The sequence below is a fragment of the Heterodontus francisci genome, chromosome 34 (assembly GCF_036365525.1).
Source record: "Heterodontus francisci isolate sHetFra1 chromosome 34, sHetFra1.hap1, whole genome shotgun sequence".
NCBI lineage: Eukaryota > Metazoa > Chordata > Chondrichthyes > Heterodontiformes > Heterodontidae > Heterodontus > Heterodontus francisci.
Window position 1 is genome coordinate 21,153,953 of NC_090404.1, and position 14,060 is coordinate 21,168,012.

A 14,060-nucleotide genomic window follows, 5' to 3' on the forward strand; every position below is an offset into this window, starting at 1 on the left:
TGCCCTGCTGCACATTGTCCCCTAGGAAAATGGCGGCAGGTTCTTGAACTCATTTGTGCCTTTTTCAATAAGAATGTTTACCAAGGAGTCTGATGAATGGATGAGCATATGCACTTATGATTGGGTCTTTTTCACTGATTATGTTAATGTACTGGCATTGTTTTTAAACATACATTTTACATAAGTTAGACCTTTTGGGATAGGGTAATTTTCCTTTTAATTGTTATTATACATATCTAATTTTAATGAATGAGTAATGTACCGGGAATTAATTTCCTTAAGGACAATAAACTGAAGTTGAATTGAAATCGAGGGACCTCCTTTGTGGGACTTGCTCCTGGACCTGGCCGAAGTGGCCATCAATAGATCCAGGCAGTGGGCAGTCAAGGGGGTTGATCCAGCCAGACTGTCTGCCTCTCTTCTGTTGCTACGTCTGCGCCGGGTGTCCGTGGAGCGGGAGCACGTGCTGTCCGTTGCTATGCTTGAGGCCTTCTGCAACTAGTGGGCACCGGAGGGACTAAAGTGTAACATTTCAAATGGAGATGACAATCTAGTTTATTTAGTTAAGTTTCCTTTATAGCTTTTGTTACCACATATTACTGGCGCCCCTCCCTTAAATTACTGATGGTACGACAGAGACCGACACAGGAGGTCAGGGACCATCCTACACCCAACCCATACAAACCAGTTCTTAATTGCCAGGGAGTGGGAGGAGTAGGGAGTGTGGGGGGAGGAGTAGGGAGGGGAGGAGTAGGGAGTGGGGGGGGAGGAGTAGGGAGTGGAGAGTTGGGGGAGTGGAGAGTTGGGGGAGTGGAGAGTTGGGGGAGTGGAGAGTTGGGGGAGTGGAGAGTTGGGGGGGGGGAGTGGAGAGTTGGGGGGGGGGGAGTAGGGGGTGGAGAGTTGGGGGGGGGGGGAGTAGGGGGTGGAGAGTTGGGGGGGGGAGTAGGGGGTGGGGAGTTGGGGGGGGTGGGGGAGTAGGGGGTGGGGGAGTGGGGAGTTGGGCGGGGTGGGGGAGTTGGGGGGAGTAGGGGGTGGGGGAGTGGGGAGTTGGGCGGGGTGGGGGGAGTTGGGCGGGGTGGGGGGAGTTGGGCGGGGTGGGGGGAGTTGGTGGTGGGGGAGTTGGTGGTGGGGGAGTTGGGGGTGGGGGAGTGGGGAGTTGGGCAGGGTGGGGGGAGTTGGGGGGAGTAGGGGGTGGGGGAGTGGGGCGGGGTGGGGGAGCTGGGGGGGGTGGGGGGAGTAGGGCGGGGTGGGGGGAGTAGGGCGGGGTGGGGGGAGTTGGGGGGGGGAGTAGGGGGTAGGGGAGTGGGGAGTTGGGGGGGAGTGGGGAGTTGGGGGGGAGTGGGGAGTTGGGGGGGGGAGTGGGGAGTTGGGGGGGGGGAGTGGGGAGTTGGGGGGGGGGAGTGGGGAGTTGGGGGGGGGGAGTGGGGAGTTGGGGGGGGGGGGGAGTGGGGAGTTGGGGGGGGGGAGTGGGGAGTTGGGGGGGGAGTGGGGAGTTGGGGGGGGGAGTGGGGAGTTGGGTGGGGGAGTGGGGAGTTGGGGGGGGGGGGGAGTGGGGAGTTGGGGGGGGGGGAGTGGAGAGTTGGGGGGGGGGAGTGGGGAGTTGGGGGGGGGAGTGGGGAGTTGGGGGGGGGGAGTGGGGAGTTGGGGGGGGGAGTGGGGAGTTGGGGGGGGGGGAGTGGGGAGTTGGGGGGGGGAGGAGTAGGGAGTGGGGGGGGGAGGAGTAGGGAGTGGGGGGGGGAGGAGTAGGGAGTGGGGAGTTGGGGGAGTGGAGAGTTGGGGGGGGGGGAGTGGAGAGTTGGGGGGGGAGTAGGGGGTGGAGAGTTGGGGGGGGGGAGTAGGGGGTGGGGAGTTGGGGGGGTGGGGGAGTAGGGGGTGGGGGAGTAGGGGGTGGGGGAGTGGGGAGTTGGGCGGTGTGGGGGAGTAGGGGGTGGGGGGAGTTGGGGGTGGGGGTGGGGGGAGTTGGGGGTGGGGGAGTGGGGAGTTGGGCGGGGTGGGGGGAGTAGGGGGTGAGGGAGTGGGGAGTTGGGCGGGGTGGGGGAGGGTGGGGGGAGTAGGGCGGGGTGGGGGGAGTTGGGGGGGGGAGTAGGGGGTAGGGGAGTGGGGAGTTGGGGGGGGGGAGTGGGGAGGGGAGTGGGGAGTTGGGGGGGGGAGTGGGGAGTTGGGGGGGGGAGTGGGGAGTTGGGGGGGGGAGTGGAGAGTTGGGGGGGGTGGGGAGTTGGGGGGGGTGGGGAGTTGGGGGGGGGAGGGGAGTTGGGGGGGGTGGGGAGTTGGGGGGGGGAGGGGAGTTGGGGGGGGTGGGGAGTTGGGGGGGGGTGGGGAGTTGGGGGGGGGTGGGGAGTTGGGGGGGGTGGGGAGTTGGGGGGGGTGGGGAGTTGGGGGGGTGGGGAGTTGGGGGGGGTGGGGAGTTGGGGGGGGTGGGGAGTTGGGGGGGGTGGGGAGTTGGGGGGGGTGGGGAGTTGGGGGGGGTGGGGAGTTGGGGGGGGTGGGGAGTTGGGGGGGGTGGGGAGTTGGGGGGGGTGGGGAGCTGGGGGGAGTAGGGCGGGGTGGGGGGAGTAGGGCGGGGTGGGGGGGGGGAGTAGGGGGTAGGGGAGTGGGGAGTTGGGGGGGGAGTGGGGAGTTGGGGGGGGGAGTGGGGAGTTGGGGGGGGGGAGTGGGGAGTTGGGGGTGGGGAGTTGGGGGTGGGGGAGCTGGGGGGAGTAGGGCGGGGTGGGGGGAGTTGGGGGTGGGGAGTTGGGGGTGGGGGAGCTGGGGGGAGTTGGGGGGGGGTGGGGGGAGTTGGGGGGGGGGGGGTGGGGAGTTGGGACCTCCCTTTTATTAATCTTTAATTCCTCCGAAAGAGCTAGAAATCTGGCGGCCGTTAACCCCGGGCCTGTCACCGGGAGAAGCCCCGCAGCTGCCGCCCCGCTCGGTGCAAACGCGGGACCGGGAGCTTCTTATTACGGGTGTGGAGGCCTACACCGGGTGTTTTCTGAAGCCTTCCCGCCGTCTCCATTCCCTCTCCCGTACTCGGCGGTTTCTCACCGGCTGCAGATCCGACACAACCGCCTCTATCCAGCACCCGCACTGCGCATGCTCCAGTATGGCCCCGCCCTTTTTTGCCGGACAGACACGTGACCCCAATGGACCAATGGTTTTCTCTCCTGGGCCCCGGGAACAGTTGGGAACAGGGGTCAGAGGCCCCGCCCACTTGATCTTCCTGCACCAAGATGATGGTGATCTGAACTTTTCCCTCCTTTACCGGGCCGGCAGCCTTTAACATGGACTTGTTATTCAGAGAAAGCCCCACAGCTGCAAACATGGCACCTGGAGGTTATTAAATGGGTTTAGGGCCTACACCAGGTGTTCCTGAAGCTTCCCCGCCCAACCAGTCCCTATTTCTCCTCCACTTACACAGCTCCCTGACTCGTCCCCATTTCGCCTTCATTTACAGAAAGGATGTTTCCTCTTGTTGGAGAATCTAGAACTAGGGGTCACCCATTTAAGACAGAGATGAGGGGAATTTTTTTTCTCTGAGGCTTGTGAATCTTTGGAACTGTCTTCCTCAAAAGGCGTTGGAAGCAGAGTCTTTGAATATTTTTAAGGCAGATTGATTCATGATCAGCTAGGGGGTGAAAGGTTATGGGGGGGGGGGGGGTAGGCAGAAATATGGAGTTGAGGTTATAATCAGATCAGTCATGATCCTGCTGAATGGCAGAGCAGGCTCCATTAGCCGAGTGGCCTACTCCTGCTCCTAATTCGTATGCTAACATATTTTCCGAACTATCTTTGTGTCATCAGCAAATTCAGCAACCATACCTTTGGTCCCTTCATCTAAGTCATTTGTATAGATTGTAAAAAGTTGAGGCCCCAGCACTGATCCCTGTGCACACCACTCGTTACATCTTGCCAACCAGAAAGTGACCCATTTATGCATACTGTTAGCTAACCAATCTTCTATCAATGCCAAAATGTTAGCCCCCACACCATGAGCTTTTGTTTTCCCCAATAACCTTTGATGTGGCATCTTATCAAATGCCTTCTGGAAATCTAAGTACAATACATCTGCCGGTTCCCCTTTATTCACAGCACATGTTACTTCTTCAAAGAACTCCAATAGATTGGTTAAACATGATTTCCCTTTCACAAAACCATGTTGACTCTGCCCAATCACCTTGAATTTTTCTAAACTCCCTGCTGTAACATCTTGAATAATAGTTTCTAACATTTTCCTTAAGACAGATGTTAAGCTAACTGTAGTTTCCTGCTTTGTGCCTCCCTCCCTTTTTGAATAAAGGAATTAGATTGGCTATTTTCCAATCTATTGGAACCTTCCCCGAATCTAGAGGATTTTGGAAAATCAAAACCAACACATCAACTATCTCACTAGCCACTTCTTTTAAGATCCTACAATGAAGTCCATCAGGATTTGCCAGCCCACAGCTCCAACAACTTGCTCAGTACCACTTCCCTGGTGATTGCAATTTTCCCAAGTTCCTCCCTCCCTCCTTTCCATTTCCTGATTTACTGCTATTTCTGGGATGTTACTTGTATCCTCTATGGTGAAGACCGATACAAAATACCTGTTCAATTCATCTGCCATCTCATTTACGCTTATCAATTCCCCAGACTCATTTTCTATAGGACCATAGCTCAGTTTGTTAACTCTTTTTAAAATATCTATAGAAACTCTATCTGTCTTAATAGTATCTCATTTCTCCTCCATTTAGAGACGCTCCCTGACCAGTCGCATTTCCCCTCTATTTAGAGACGCTCCCTGATCAGTCTCCAGTTCTCCTCCATTTAGAGACGCTCCCTGCCTCTCCTGGATTTTGGGACAGTCTCTGTTCTCGGCTCTTTGTTGAGATTGGGGCCGGAGGAAGCGGTGGAAGCCGCGGCTGGGGGTTGATCTTGTTGTTTGTTGTGATCTCCCTGTTTAGATTGTCTCCTGACTCCACACTCGGTGTGTCTGCAAGCCCCGGGCTTTATTAACCCGCCTCCCTCTCACCTGCTGGAACTGCGCTCTCTGCCACAGACCCTGCCGGCTGCGCTTGCCCTGACTGATTGACGGCAGCTCCGGACCATTTGGGAGAGAGGGGGCGGGTCCTCCAAGCAATCAGAGCGAGCGCGGCTTGACTGACGCAATGCGTGGGCGGGGCCTCCACTGTTTCCAAGTCCCGCCCCCCTCTTGCCATTGGTCTACAGCTACCGTCAATCAAACGGAAATCTGAGCTGTCAAGTGAGAGGTCATTGACGGGAACTTCCGGAGATTATGACGCCGTAGGTATCGTGTTAGCTGTATCTGCGGCAGGTAAGTGGCGGCGGGACGGCTTCAGAAACACACGGTGTAGGCCTCAACGCCCCTTGCGAACACCTCCGCTCAGTCCACAAGCAGGACCCTGAGCTTCCGGTTGCTTGCCATTTCAACACTGCCCCCTGCTCACATCTCTGTCCTGGGATTGCTGCAGTGTTCCAGTGAACATCAACACAAGCTCGAGGAACAGCATCTCATTTACCGATTAGGCACACTACAGCCTGCCGGACTGAACATTGAGTTCAATCATTTCAGAGCATGACAGCCCCCCCATTTTACTGTTATTTTTTCTCTTTTTTTTTCTTTTTTACATTTTTTACAATCTTTTTTTTGTGTTTATTTCATTTCATCTTAGTTTGTTCAGTTTGCTTATCCACTTTTTTTTTCATGTTTGTACTTGCTGCTGTTCAATCTTCAGTCCGTTAACACCCTATCTGTACTAATGCTTTGTCTTTCAACACACCATTAACATTGTTTGCCTTTGCTCCATGACCTTTTGGTCAGCTATGTGGCCTTGTCCAATCTACACCTTCTTTGTTATATCCTGCCCCACCCCTGCCTCACCTGCTTATAACCTTTGACATTTCTAATATTTGCCAGTTCCGAAGAAGGGCCACTGACCCGAAACATTAACTCTGCTTCTCTTTCCACAGATGCTGCCAGACCTGAGTGGTTCCAACATTTCTTGTTTTTATTTCAGGTCCACACACTGCTCCCCCTTTTCCTCCTGGGATGTTTTACTGGAATCGTGTTACTGAGTGTTTCTAAACTCTGTCTCCCTATCCCGGTAATGTCGGTGGATTGTAGGTTGCTGTGAGTGTTGGACGATATTGCCTCTCCTCATTCCTCTTCCGTCTCCCACTCTGAGATCCAGGTGCAGGCTCCGGTGGCTTGATGTACCTGAAACATTAACTTTGTTTCTCTCTCCACAGAGGCTGCCTGACCTAAGTATTTACAGCATTTTCTCCTTTTATTTCGGATTTGCAACATCCTCAGTATTTCACTTCTGTTTTATTGCAGGTGTTGATCACAGAACTGAGTCGAGAAACACAGACGGACCAATTAAGGGCCAGTCTGTATTGGGGTGGATGTTGGATGCGGTAGTCGGTCCCTGACCTGTGTAGGTCCTTTCTGTTGCATCAGTAATATGCTGTAACAAAAACTACACAGAACACTTAACTAAATGAAAATAAAATGTAATTCCTTGTCGTGATGTTACACTCCAGTCCCTCCAGTACACACCAGTTGTGAAGGGGCCCAAGCTGACAGGCGGACACTGCATGCTGCCTCTCCAGGGACACACTGGCACAGATGTAGCCACAGAAGAGAGGCAGATAGTTTGCCAACCCAATAATATGCGTTACCAAAAACTATAAAGTGGAAAAATGGAACCCTGGTTAACGGCCACCATCTTTCTAGGAAGCAGGGTGCATGCGTAGCCAGCCTGTGCCAGGAAGTGGGAGGAGAGACTTGTAAATTTCTAACCTGGACTGACACTGATGGCTTTTGTAAATTCCTTTTACAGGTGCTTAGAAGGAGAGGATTTGCAGATGAGAAACCCGAACGAAAAATCACAAAGATTTGACAGAATTACTCCATTCATCAGCACCTGAACATCATCGGCCTTTGAAAGTGGAAGGAAAAAGGTTTGTTTGTTCTGCTTGGGAAAAGATTTCCGGTATCGATGTGACTGGAAAAGCACTGAGATACACAAAGCCCTGGTTCGACCACACCTGGAGTATTGTGTTCAGTTCTGTGCACCACACCTTAGGAAGGATTTATTGGTCTTGGAGGGAGTGCGGTGTAGATTTACCTGAATGATACCTGGACTCCAAGGGATAAATTATGAGGAGAGGTTACACAAATGAATCAGTCATTACAGCATAGAAAGAGGCCATTCGGCCCTTTATGTCCATGCCAACTCTCTGTCGAGCAATCCAGTCTGTCACATTACCCTCCTCTATCCCCATTGCCATGTAGATTTACTTCCCTCAAGTGCCCATTCAATTTCCTTTTGAAATCATTGGTCATTTCTGCTTTCACCACCCTCATATGCAGCGAGTTCCAGGTCATTACCGCTCACTGTGTTTAAAAAAAAAAAAAAGTTTCTTCCTCACATCATCTCTCTTGCCCAAAATCTTAATCTTAATCTGTGTCCCCCAGTGCTTGTATTGTCAGCTAATGGAACAGCTTTTCTTTGTCTACCTTATCTAAACCTGTTGTAATCCTGTCCACCTGTATCAGACCTCCCCTCAATCTGCGTTGTTCCAAGGAGAAAAAAAACCCAGCTTCTCCAACCTAACCTTGTAGCTAAATTCCCTCATTTGCAGAACCATTCTGGTAAATCTCCTCTGCACCCTCTCAAGGACCTTCAAATCTTCCCTAAAGTCTGGTGACCAGAACTGGATGCAGTATTCTAGTTGTGGCTCAATCAGACTTTTATAAAGGTTCAGCATAACTTCTTAGATTTTGTGCTCAAGACCTCAATTTGTGAAGCCCAAGATCCCATATACTTTGCGAATCACTCACTGAGTATTTCCTGCCATCTTCAAAGATCTGTGCACATGACCCCCAGGGACCCTCTGTCCCTGCACACACTTTATGAATGTGCTATTAAATATATATTGCCTCTCCCTACACCTTGTGTGAAATTGCACCACGTCACGATGGTTGTATTCCCTGGAATTTGGAAGTTCAGGGGGTGCTTTTAAAAAAGTTTTCAAGATATTAATTGGTACTGATAGGATAGAGAGAAACTATTTCCACTGATTGGGATACCTAGTACTACGGTTCACAATATAAAAGTTAGAGCCAGACATTTCATTCATTCACCCCTGGGCTCTGTAAACCCGAACATTAATCCACCCCAAGCCCTGTAGACTTAATTATCCACCCCTGCTGTGCCTATACAGAATTACAGCCCAGAAACCAGACCTTCAGCCCCACTAGTCTGTGCTGGTGTTTATAATCCACATGAGCCTCCTCCCAATCTAATTGCCTCTTCCCACCCTGCCCCCATATCCCTCTATTCCCTGCTCCTTCATAAATGTATTGAGCCTCCCCTTAAACACATCATTGCTATCTGCTTCACCAATCCACATTGCAGCGAGTTCCACATTCTCACCACTGAGTGGAGAAATTTCTCCTAAGTTCTCTATTTGACCTGTTAATGTCTGTCTTACATTGCTGCCCCCTTGTTCTGACTCACTGATAATTTTAAAGACCTCTATCAGATCTCCTCCTAGTCTTCTCTTTTCCAGAGAAAGGAGCCCCAGCCTGCTCAATCTTGCTGGTTAGTAGCATCCTCTCTGGTGATATCTTTGTAAATCTATTCTGCACTTTCTTCGGTGCTTCAATATCCTTTTTTAATATGGAGACCAGAACTGCTCACAGTCCTTCTAAGTGAGGTTTTCTATAAATTTAACATTCCCTCCCTGCTGTTACATTGTATTCCTCTAGAAAAGAACATAGGCCAGTTAGCTTGACGTCTAACGTGGGGAAGGTGTTCAAATCAATCATTGAAGAGGCTATAGCTGGGCACTTAGAAAAACGCAAGATAATTGGCAATAGTCAGCATGGTTTTGTGAAAGGGAAATCATGTTTAACTAATTTATTGGAGTTCTTTGAAGGAGTAACATGCACTGTGGATAAAGGGGAGCCCGTTGACATACTGTACTTGGATTTCCAGAAGGCATTTGACAAGGTGCCACATAAAAGGTCATTGTGCAAAGTAGCAACTCGTGGTGTAGGGTGTAACATATAAGCATGGATAGAAGATTGGCTGGCTAGTCGAAAACAGAGCATAAATGGATCCTTTTCTGATTGGCAGGATGTGATGAATGGAGTCCCACAGGGGTCTGTGCTGGGGCCTCAACTTTTTACAACTGACACATAGGTTGAGTGAGTGGGCAAAAATCTGGCAGATGGAGTTTAATGTGGGAAAATGTGATCTTGTTCACTTTGGCAGGAAGAATAAAAAAGCAGAGTATTACTTAAATGGGAATGACTGCAGAATTCCGAGGTGCAGGTATTCTCATGCGTGAGTCACAAAAGGTTAGTGTGCAGGTACAGCAAGTAATAAAGCAGACTAATGGAATGCTATCCTTTATTATGAGAGGAATTGAAAATAAAAGTAAGGATGTTATGCTTCAGTTATACAGGGCACTGGTGAGACCACATCTCGAATATTGTGTGCAGTTTTGTTCTCCTTATTTAAGGAAGGCTGTAAATGCATTGGAGGCGGATCAGAGGATGTTTACTAGATTGATACCTGGAATGAGTGGGTTGTCTTATGAGGAAAGGTTGGACTGACTGGGCTAGTTTTCGCTGGAGTTTAGAAGAGTGAGGGGAGACTTGATTGAAATATATAAGATCCTGAACGGTCTTGATAAGGTGAATGTTGAAAGGGTGAGTCCAGAACTTGTTTTAAAATTAGGGGTCACCCTTTTAGGACAAAAACAAGGATAATTTTTTTCCCCTCAGAGGGTTGTGTGACTTTGGCATTCTCTGCCTCAGAAGGTGGTGGAGGCGGGGTCATTGAATATTTTTAAGGCAGAGGTCGATTGATTCCCTTGCCTAACAAGATTCTAAGATTATCGGGGGTGGATGGGAGTGTGGAATTCGAGACAAACAGATCAGCCATGAACTTATTGAGTGGCGGAGCAGTCTCGACTGGCCGAATGGCCTACTTCTGCTCCTGATTCATATGTTCGTATGGTATGGTCGTAACATCAGCTCTTTCTTTGCTCCCTTATCGACTTGTGTTGCTCCTTTGAGTGATTTATGTGACTCTGTTCCCAGATCTCTTTGCTCCTCTGCTCCATTTAATTTCTTACATTCTAACCAATAACTGGCCTCCTTATTCCTCCCAAAATGAACCAGCTCACATTTCACTGTGTTGAGTTTGATTTCCCATTTATCTGTTCAGTCTGCCAGCCTGTTTATTGTACTTCACACCATCGTTAATGGCCCGGGCACTCGGGTTTCTTAAAATTATTTAATAATTCGTTCATTGCCGCTCAGGCCCCAATCTCCATGGGATGGCAAAATAAAAATCATCCATTCAGCAATTGGAGCTTCCAATGCGGGATTAATCACCCAGGACTCACCAGGGGTCAGAAAGTCCCCTATCAATGACTACAGGAGCCCAGGATCGGACTGTGCGAGTGGTGGCAACAGACTGAGGCGGAACAGGCGGCTCGGGAGGGGGGAGGAGATTGTGGGCGCAGGGGAGGAATTGGAGCCGTGGGTGGGCTGGGAAGCTTCATAAACACCCGGGGTCGGCCAGAGACCCCGAATAAGAGGTCACAGGCCCCGTGTTTACCCCACGGTGACAGGCCCGGGGGAGCGGGGGCACTGACCGCCATCTTCAACAGGACATGGTCAGGGCGCATGGGCCGTCATCTTGGTAGGAACAGATAAGCGGACCATTCGGCCCCTCGAGCCTGTTCTGCCATTCAATTTGATCAGAGCCAATCTTCCTCGACGCCATTTTCCCGCATTATCCTCATATTCCTTGATATCTTTAATATCTAGAAATCTATCGATCTCTCTCTGCAACATACTGAATAACTGAGCCTCCACTGAGGTCAAGAATTCCAAAGATTCACCACCATCTGAGTGAAGAAATTCCTCCTCTCTCCGTTCTAAATGGCTTACCTCTTCTTCTGAGACTGTGTCCCCTGGTTCCCAACCCCCCTCAGCCAGGGGAAACATCCTTCCTGCATTTACCCTGTCACGCCCTGTAAGAATTTTGTCTGCTTCTATGAGATCACCTCTCATTTTTCTAGACTCTGGAGAAGATGAGCCCAGTCTCCTCATAGGACAATCCCACCACCCCAGGAATCAGTCTGGTGAACTTTCATTGCACTCCTTCTATGACAATTAAATCCTTCCTTAGGTAAGGAGACCAAAATTGTACACAATCCTGCAGATGCAGTCTCACCACGGCTCTATACAGTTGCAGCAAGACTTCTTTACCCTTGTACTCAAAACCTCTTGCAATAAAGGACAACATACCATTTGCCTTCCTAATTGCTTGCTGCACCTGCATGTTAGCTTTCAGTGACTCGGGAACCAGGACATCCAGGTCCTTTTGGACATCAACATTTCCCAATCTCTCACCATTTAAGAAATATTCAGCATTTCTGTTTTTCCTACCAAAGTAGATAATTACATATTTTTCCACATTATATTCCATCTGCCATGTTCTTGCCCACTCACTTCGCCTGTCTAAATCCCCTTGAAGCCTCTTTCCATCCTCTCACAACTGTCATTCCCACCTCGTTTTGAGTCATCAGCAAACTTGGAAATATTACATTTAATCCTTGCATACAAATCATTGATATTGATTGTGAATAGCTGGGGCCCAAGCACTGATCCTTGCGATATCCCAATAGTCACAACCTGCCAATCTGAAAATGGCCCGTTCATTCCTACTCTGTTTTCTGTCAGTTAACTAATTCTCAATCCATGCTAATATATTACCCCCAATCCCCTGTGCTCTAATTCTGTTTGCGAACTGCTCGTGCGGGACCTTATCAAAAGCCTGAAAATCTAAATATACCACATCCACTGGTTCCCCCTTATCTATTCTGCTGGTTACATCCTCCATTCCAACAGGTTTGCCAAACATGATTTTTAAATCCATTTGACAATGCCCAATCAAATCATTATTCTCCAAGTGTCCATTTATCACATCCTTTAGAATAGATTCTAGCATTTTCCCGACTACTGATACCAGGCTAACAGGTCTGTAGTTCCCTGTTTTCTCTCTACCTCCTTTCTTAAATAGTGAGGTTACATTTGCTACCATTTCAGTCTATACAATTTTGGAGGATGATCAATGCATCTACTATCTCTACAGCCAGCTCTTCTAACATTCTGGGATGTACATCATTGAGTCCAGGGGATTTATCAACCATCAGTCCCATTAATTTCTCCATTACTACTTTTTTACTAATATTAATTTCTTTCAGTTCCTCATTCTCGCTGGTACCTTGGTTCTGTAGTACTCCTGGGAGCTTTTCAGTACCTTCCTCCATGAAGACAGACACCAAGTATTTGTTTAGTTTCTCTGCCATTTTCTTATTCCCCATTATAAATTCCCCTGTCTCTGCCTGTAATGGGCCCACATTTGTCTCTGCTGATCTTTTCCTTTTTACATACCTATAGAAACTTTTACAATCTGTTTTTGTTTCTTGCTAGTTTACTTTCATATTCTATTTTCTCTCAGTTTCTTGGTCCTCCTTTGCTGAATTCTAAAATGCTCCCAGTCCTCAGGCTTACTATGTTTTCTGTTAATTCGACTCGGGGAAGGAGTGTCGGTGTGAAATTGGAGGGAGGGGGAAGTAGTTTAGTTTAGAGATACAGCACTGAAACAGGCCCTTCGGCCCACCGAGTCTGTGCCAACCATCAACCACCCATTTATACTATATCCTACACTAATCCCATATTCCTACCACATCCCCACCTGTCCCTATATTTTCCCTACCACCTACCTATACTAGGGGCAATTTATAATGGCCAATTTACCTATCAACCTGCAAGTCTTTGGCATGTGGGAGGAAACCCACGCAGACACAGGGAGAACTTGCAACCTCGACACAGGCAGTACCCAGAATTGAACCCGGGTCGCTGGAGCTGTGAGGCTGCGGTGCTAACCACTGCGCCACTGTGCCGCCCAGTGTGAAATTGGAGGTAGGGGGCAGCCTGACGGGACGTGATTGAGGTATACAAAATTATGAGGGACATTGCTAGATAGGAAGAAACATTTTCCCTTAGCGGAGGTGTCAATAACCAGGGGGCATAAATTTAAGGTGAGGGGATTTGAGGAAAAGAATTTTCACCCAGAGGGTGGTTGGAATCTGGAATGCACTGCCTGAAGGGGTGGTAGAGGCAGGGACCCTCCCAACATTTAAGAAGTATTTAGATGAGCACTTGAAACATCATGGCATACAAAGCTACAGGCCAAGTGCTGGAAAATGGGATTGGAATGGATAGGTGCTTGATGGTCGGCACGGACATGATGGGCTGAAGGGCCTGTTTCTCTGCTGTATTACTCTATGACGCTGAGTGTGAGTATGAAATTGGAGGGAGGGGGCGAATGTTCCACCTTGAACTGGGGACAGAGGGTGAAATAAGGTAATGTTGATTACATGACTGCTGTGGCCACTGTATTTGTGACTTGGAACCGTGATCAGAACAGTTTCCTGAAGTTAACTTTTTTTTCCTTCTGAAAATCTCAGGATATATTACAGTTTTCCACAGCCTTACAGACACTTCATTAACTCCAAGTCAGAGCCGACAGTTACATTACCTGAGGGCTGAAAGGACTCTCGAAACACCCTCGCTCTGTTTTGATGTAAAAGAATGGGATCAGAATGATCCTAAACCATCTTTTCTTCAATTCAATTCTTTCTTGTATATATATTTCACATTGACTGTTCAGTGTGCATTAATAGATGAATTTATCCATCGGGTTAAGTCACTCTGATCCCCCTATTCCGATCCCCTAACTACAGTTTGGTCCAGTCAGTAAATTTCCGATAACTACAAACTCCCTGTTCTGGATTTCTCTTTTTGAAATGAATTGTACAAACACCAGGGTCCCAGATGAGACTCCTGCAGAATTCTTCTCTTTTCTATTAACAAACCTTTTCTAACTTCCAGTTGGTCACTTTGACATTAAAGTAATAACAGTTTGATTTTATATCTGATTGTAACCAATTCACAACCATTTGCCACTCCCATAATCCGCAGAAAAAGCAAA

General features: G+C 49.3%; 1 protein-coding gene and 1 long non-coding RNA gene across 7 annotated transcripts in view; one reads left to right on the forward strand and one right to left on the reverse strand.

The window, feature by feature from the left end:
• Positions 1-3,087, reverse strand: part of LOC137349190 (zinc finger protein 271-like) — a 23,815-nt gene extending 20,728 nt beyond the window's left edge. For all 6 annotated transcript variants that reach the window (XR_010969277.1, XR_010969275.1, XR_010969276.1 and 3 more), the window contains exon 1: positions 3,022-3,087. The gene's annotated coding sequence lies outside the window, so the exon portion shown is untranslated. The remainder of the gene's footprint in view (positions 1-3,021) is intronic.
• A 2,120-nt stretch (positions 3,088-5,207) lies between these two features.
• On the forward strand, positions 5,208-13,816 carry LOC137349192 (uncharacterized). The gene is made up of 4 exons (XR_010969280.1): positions 5,208-5,287; positions 6,311-6,410; positions 6,816-6,936; positions 13,537-13,816. It is a non-coding gene; the product is annotated as an uncharacterized lncRNA (long non-coding RNA).
• The last annotated feature ends 244 nt before the right edge of the window (positions 13,817-14,060 follow it).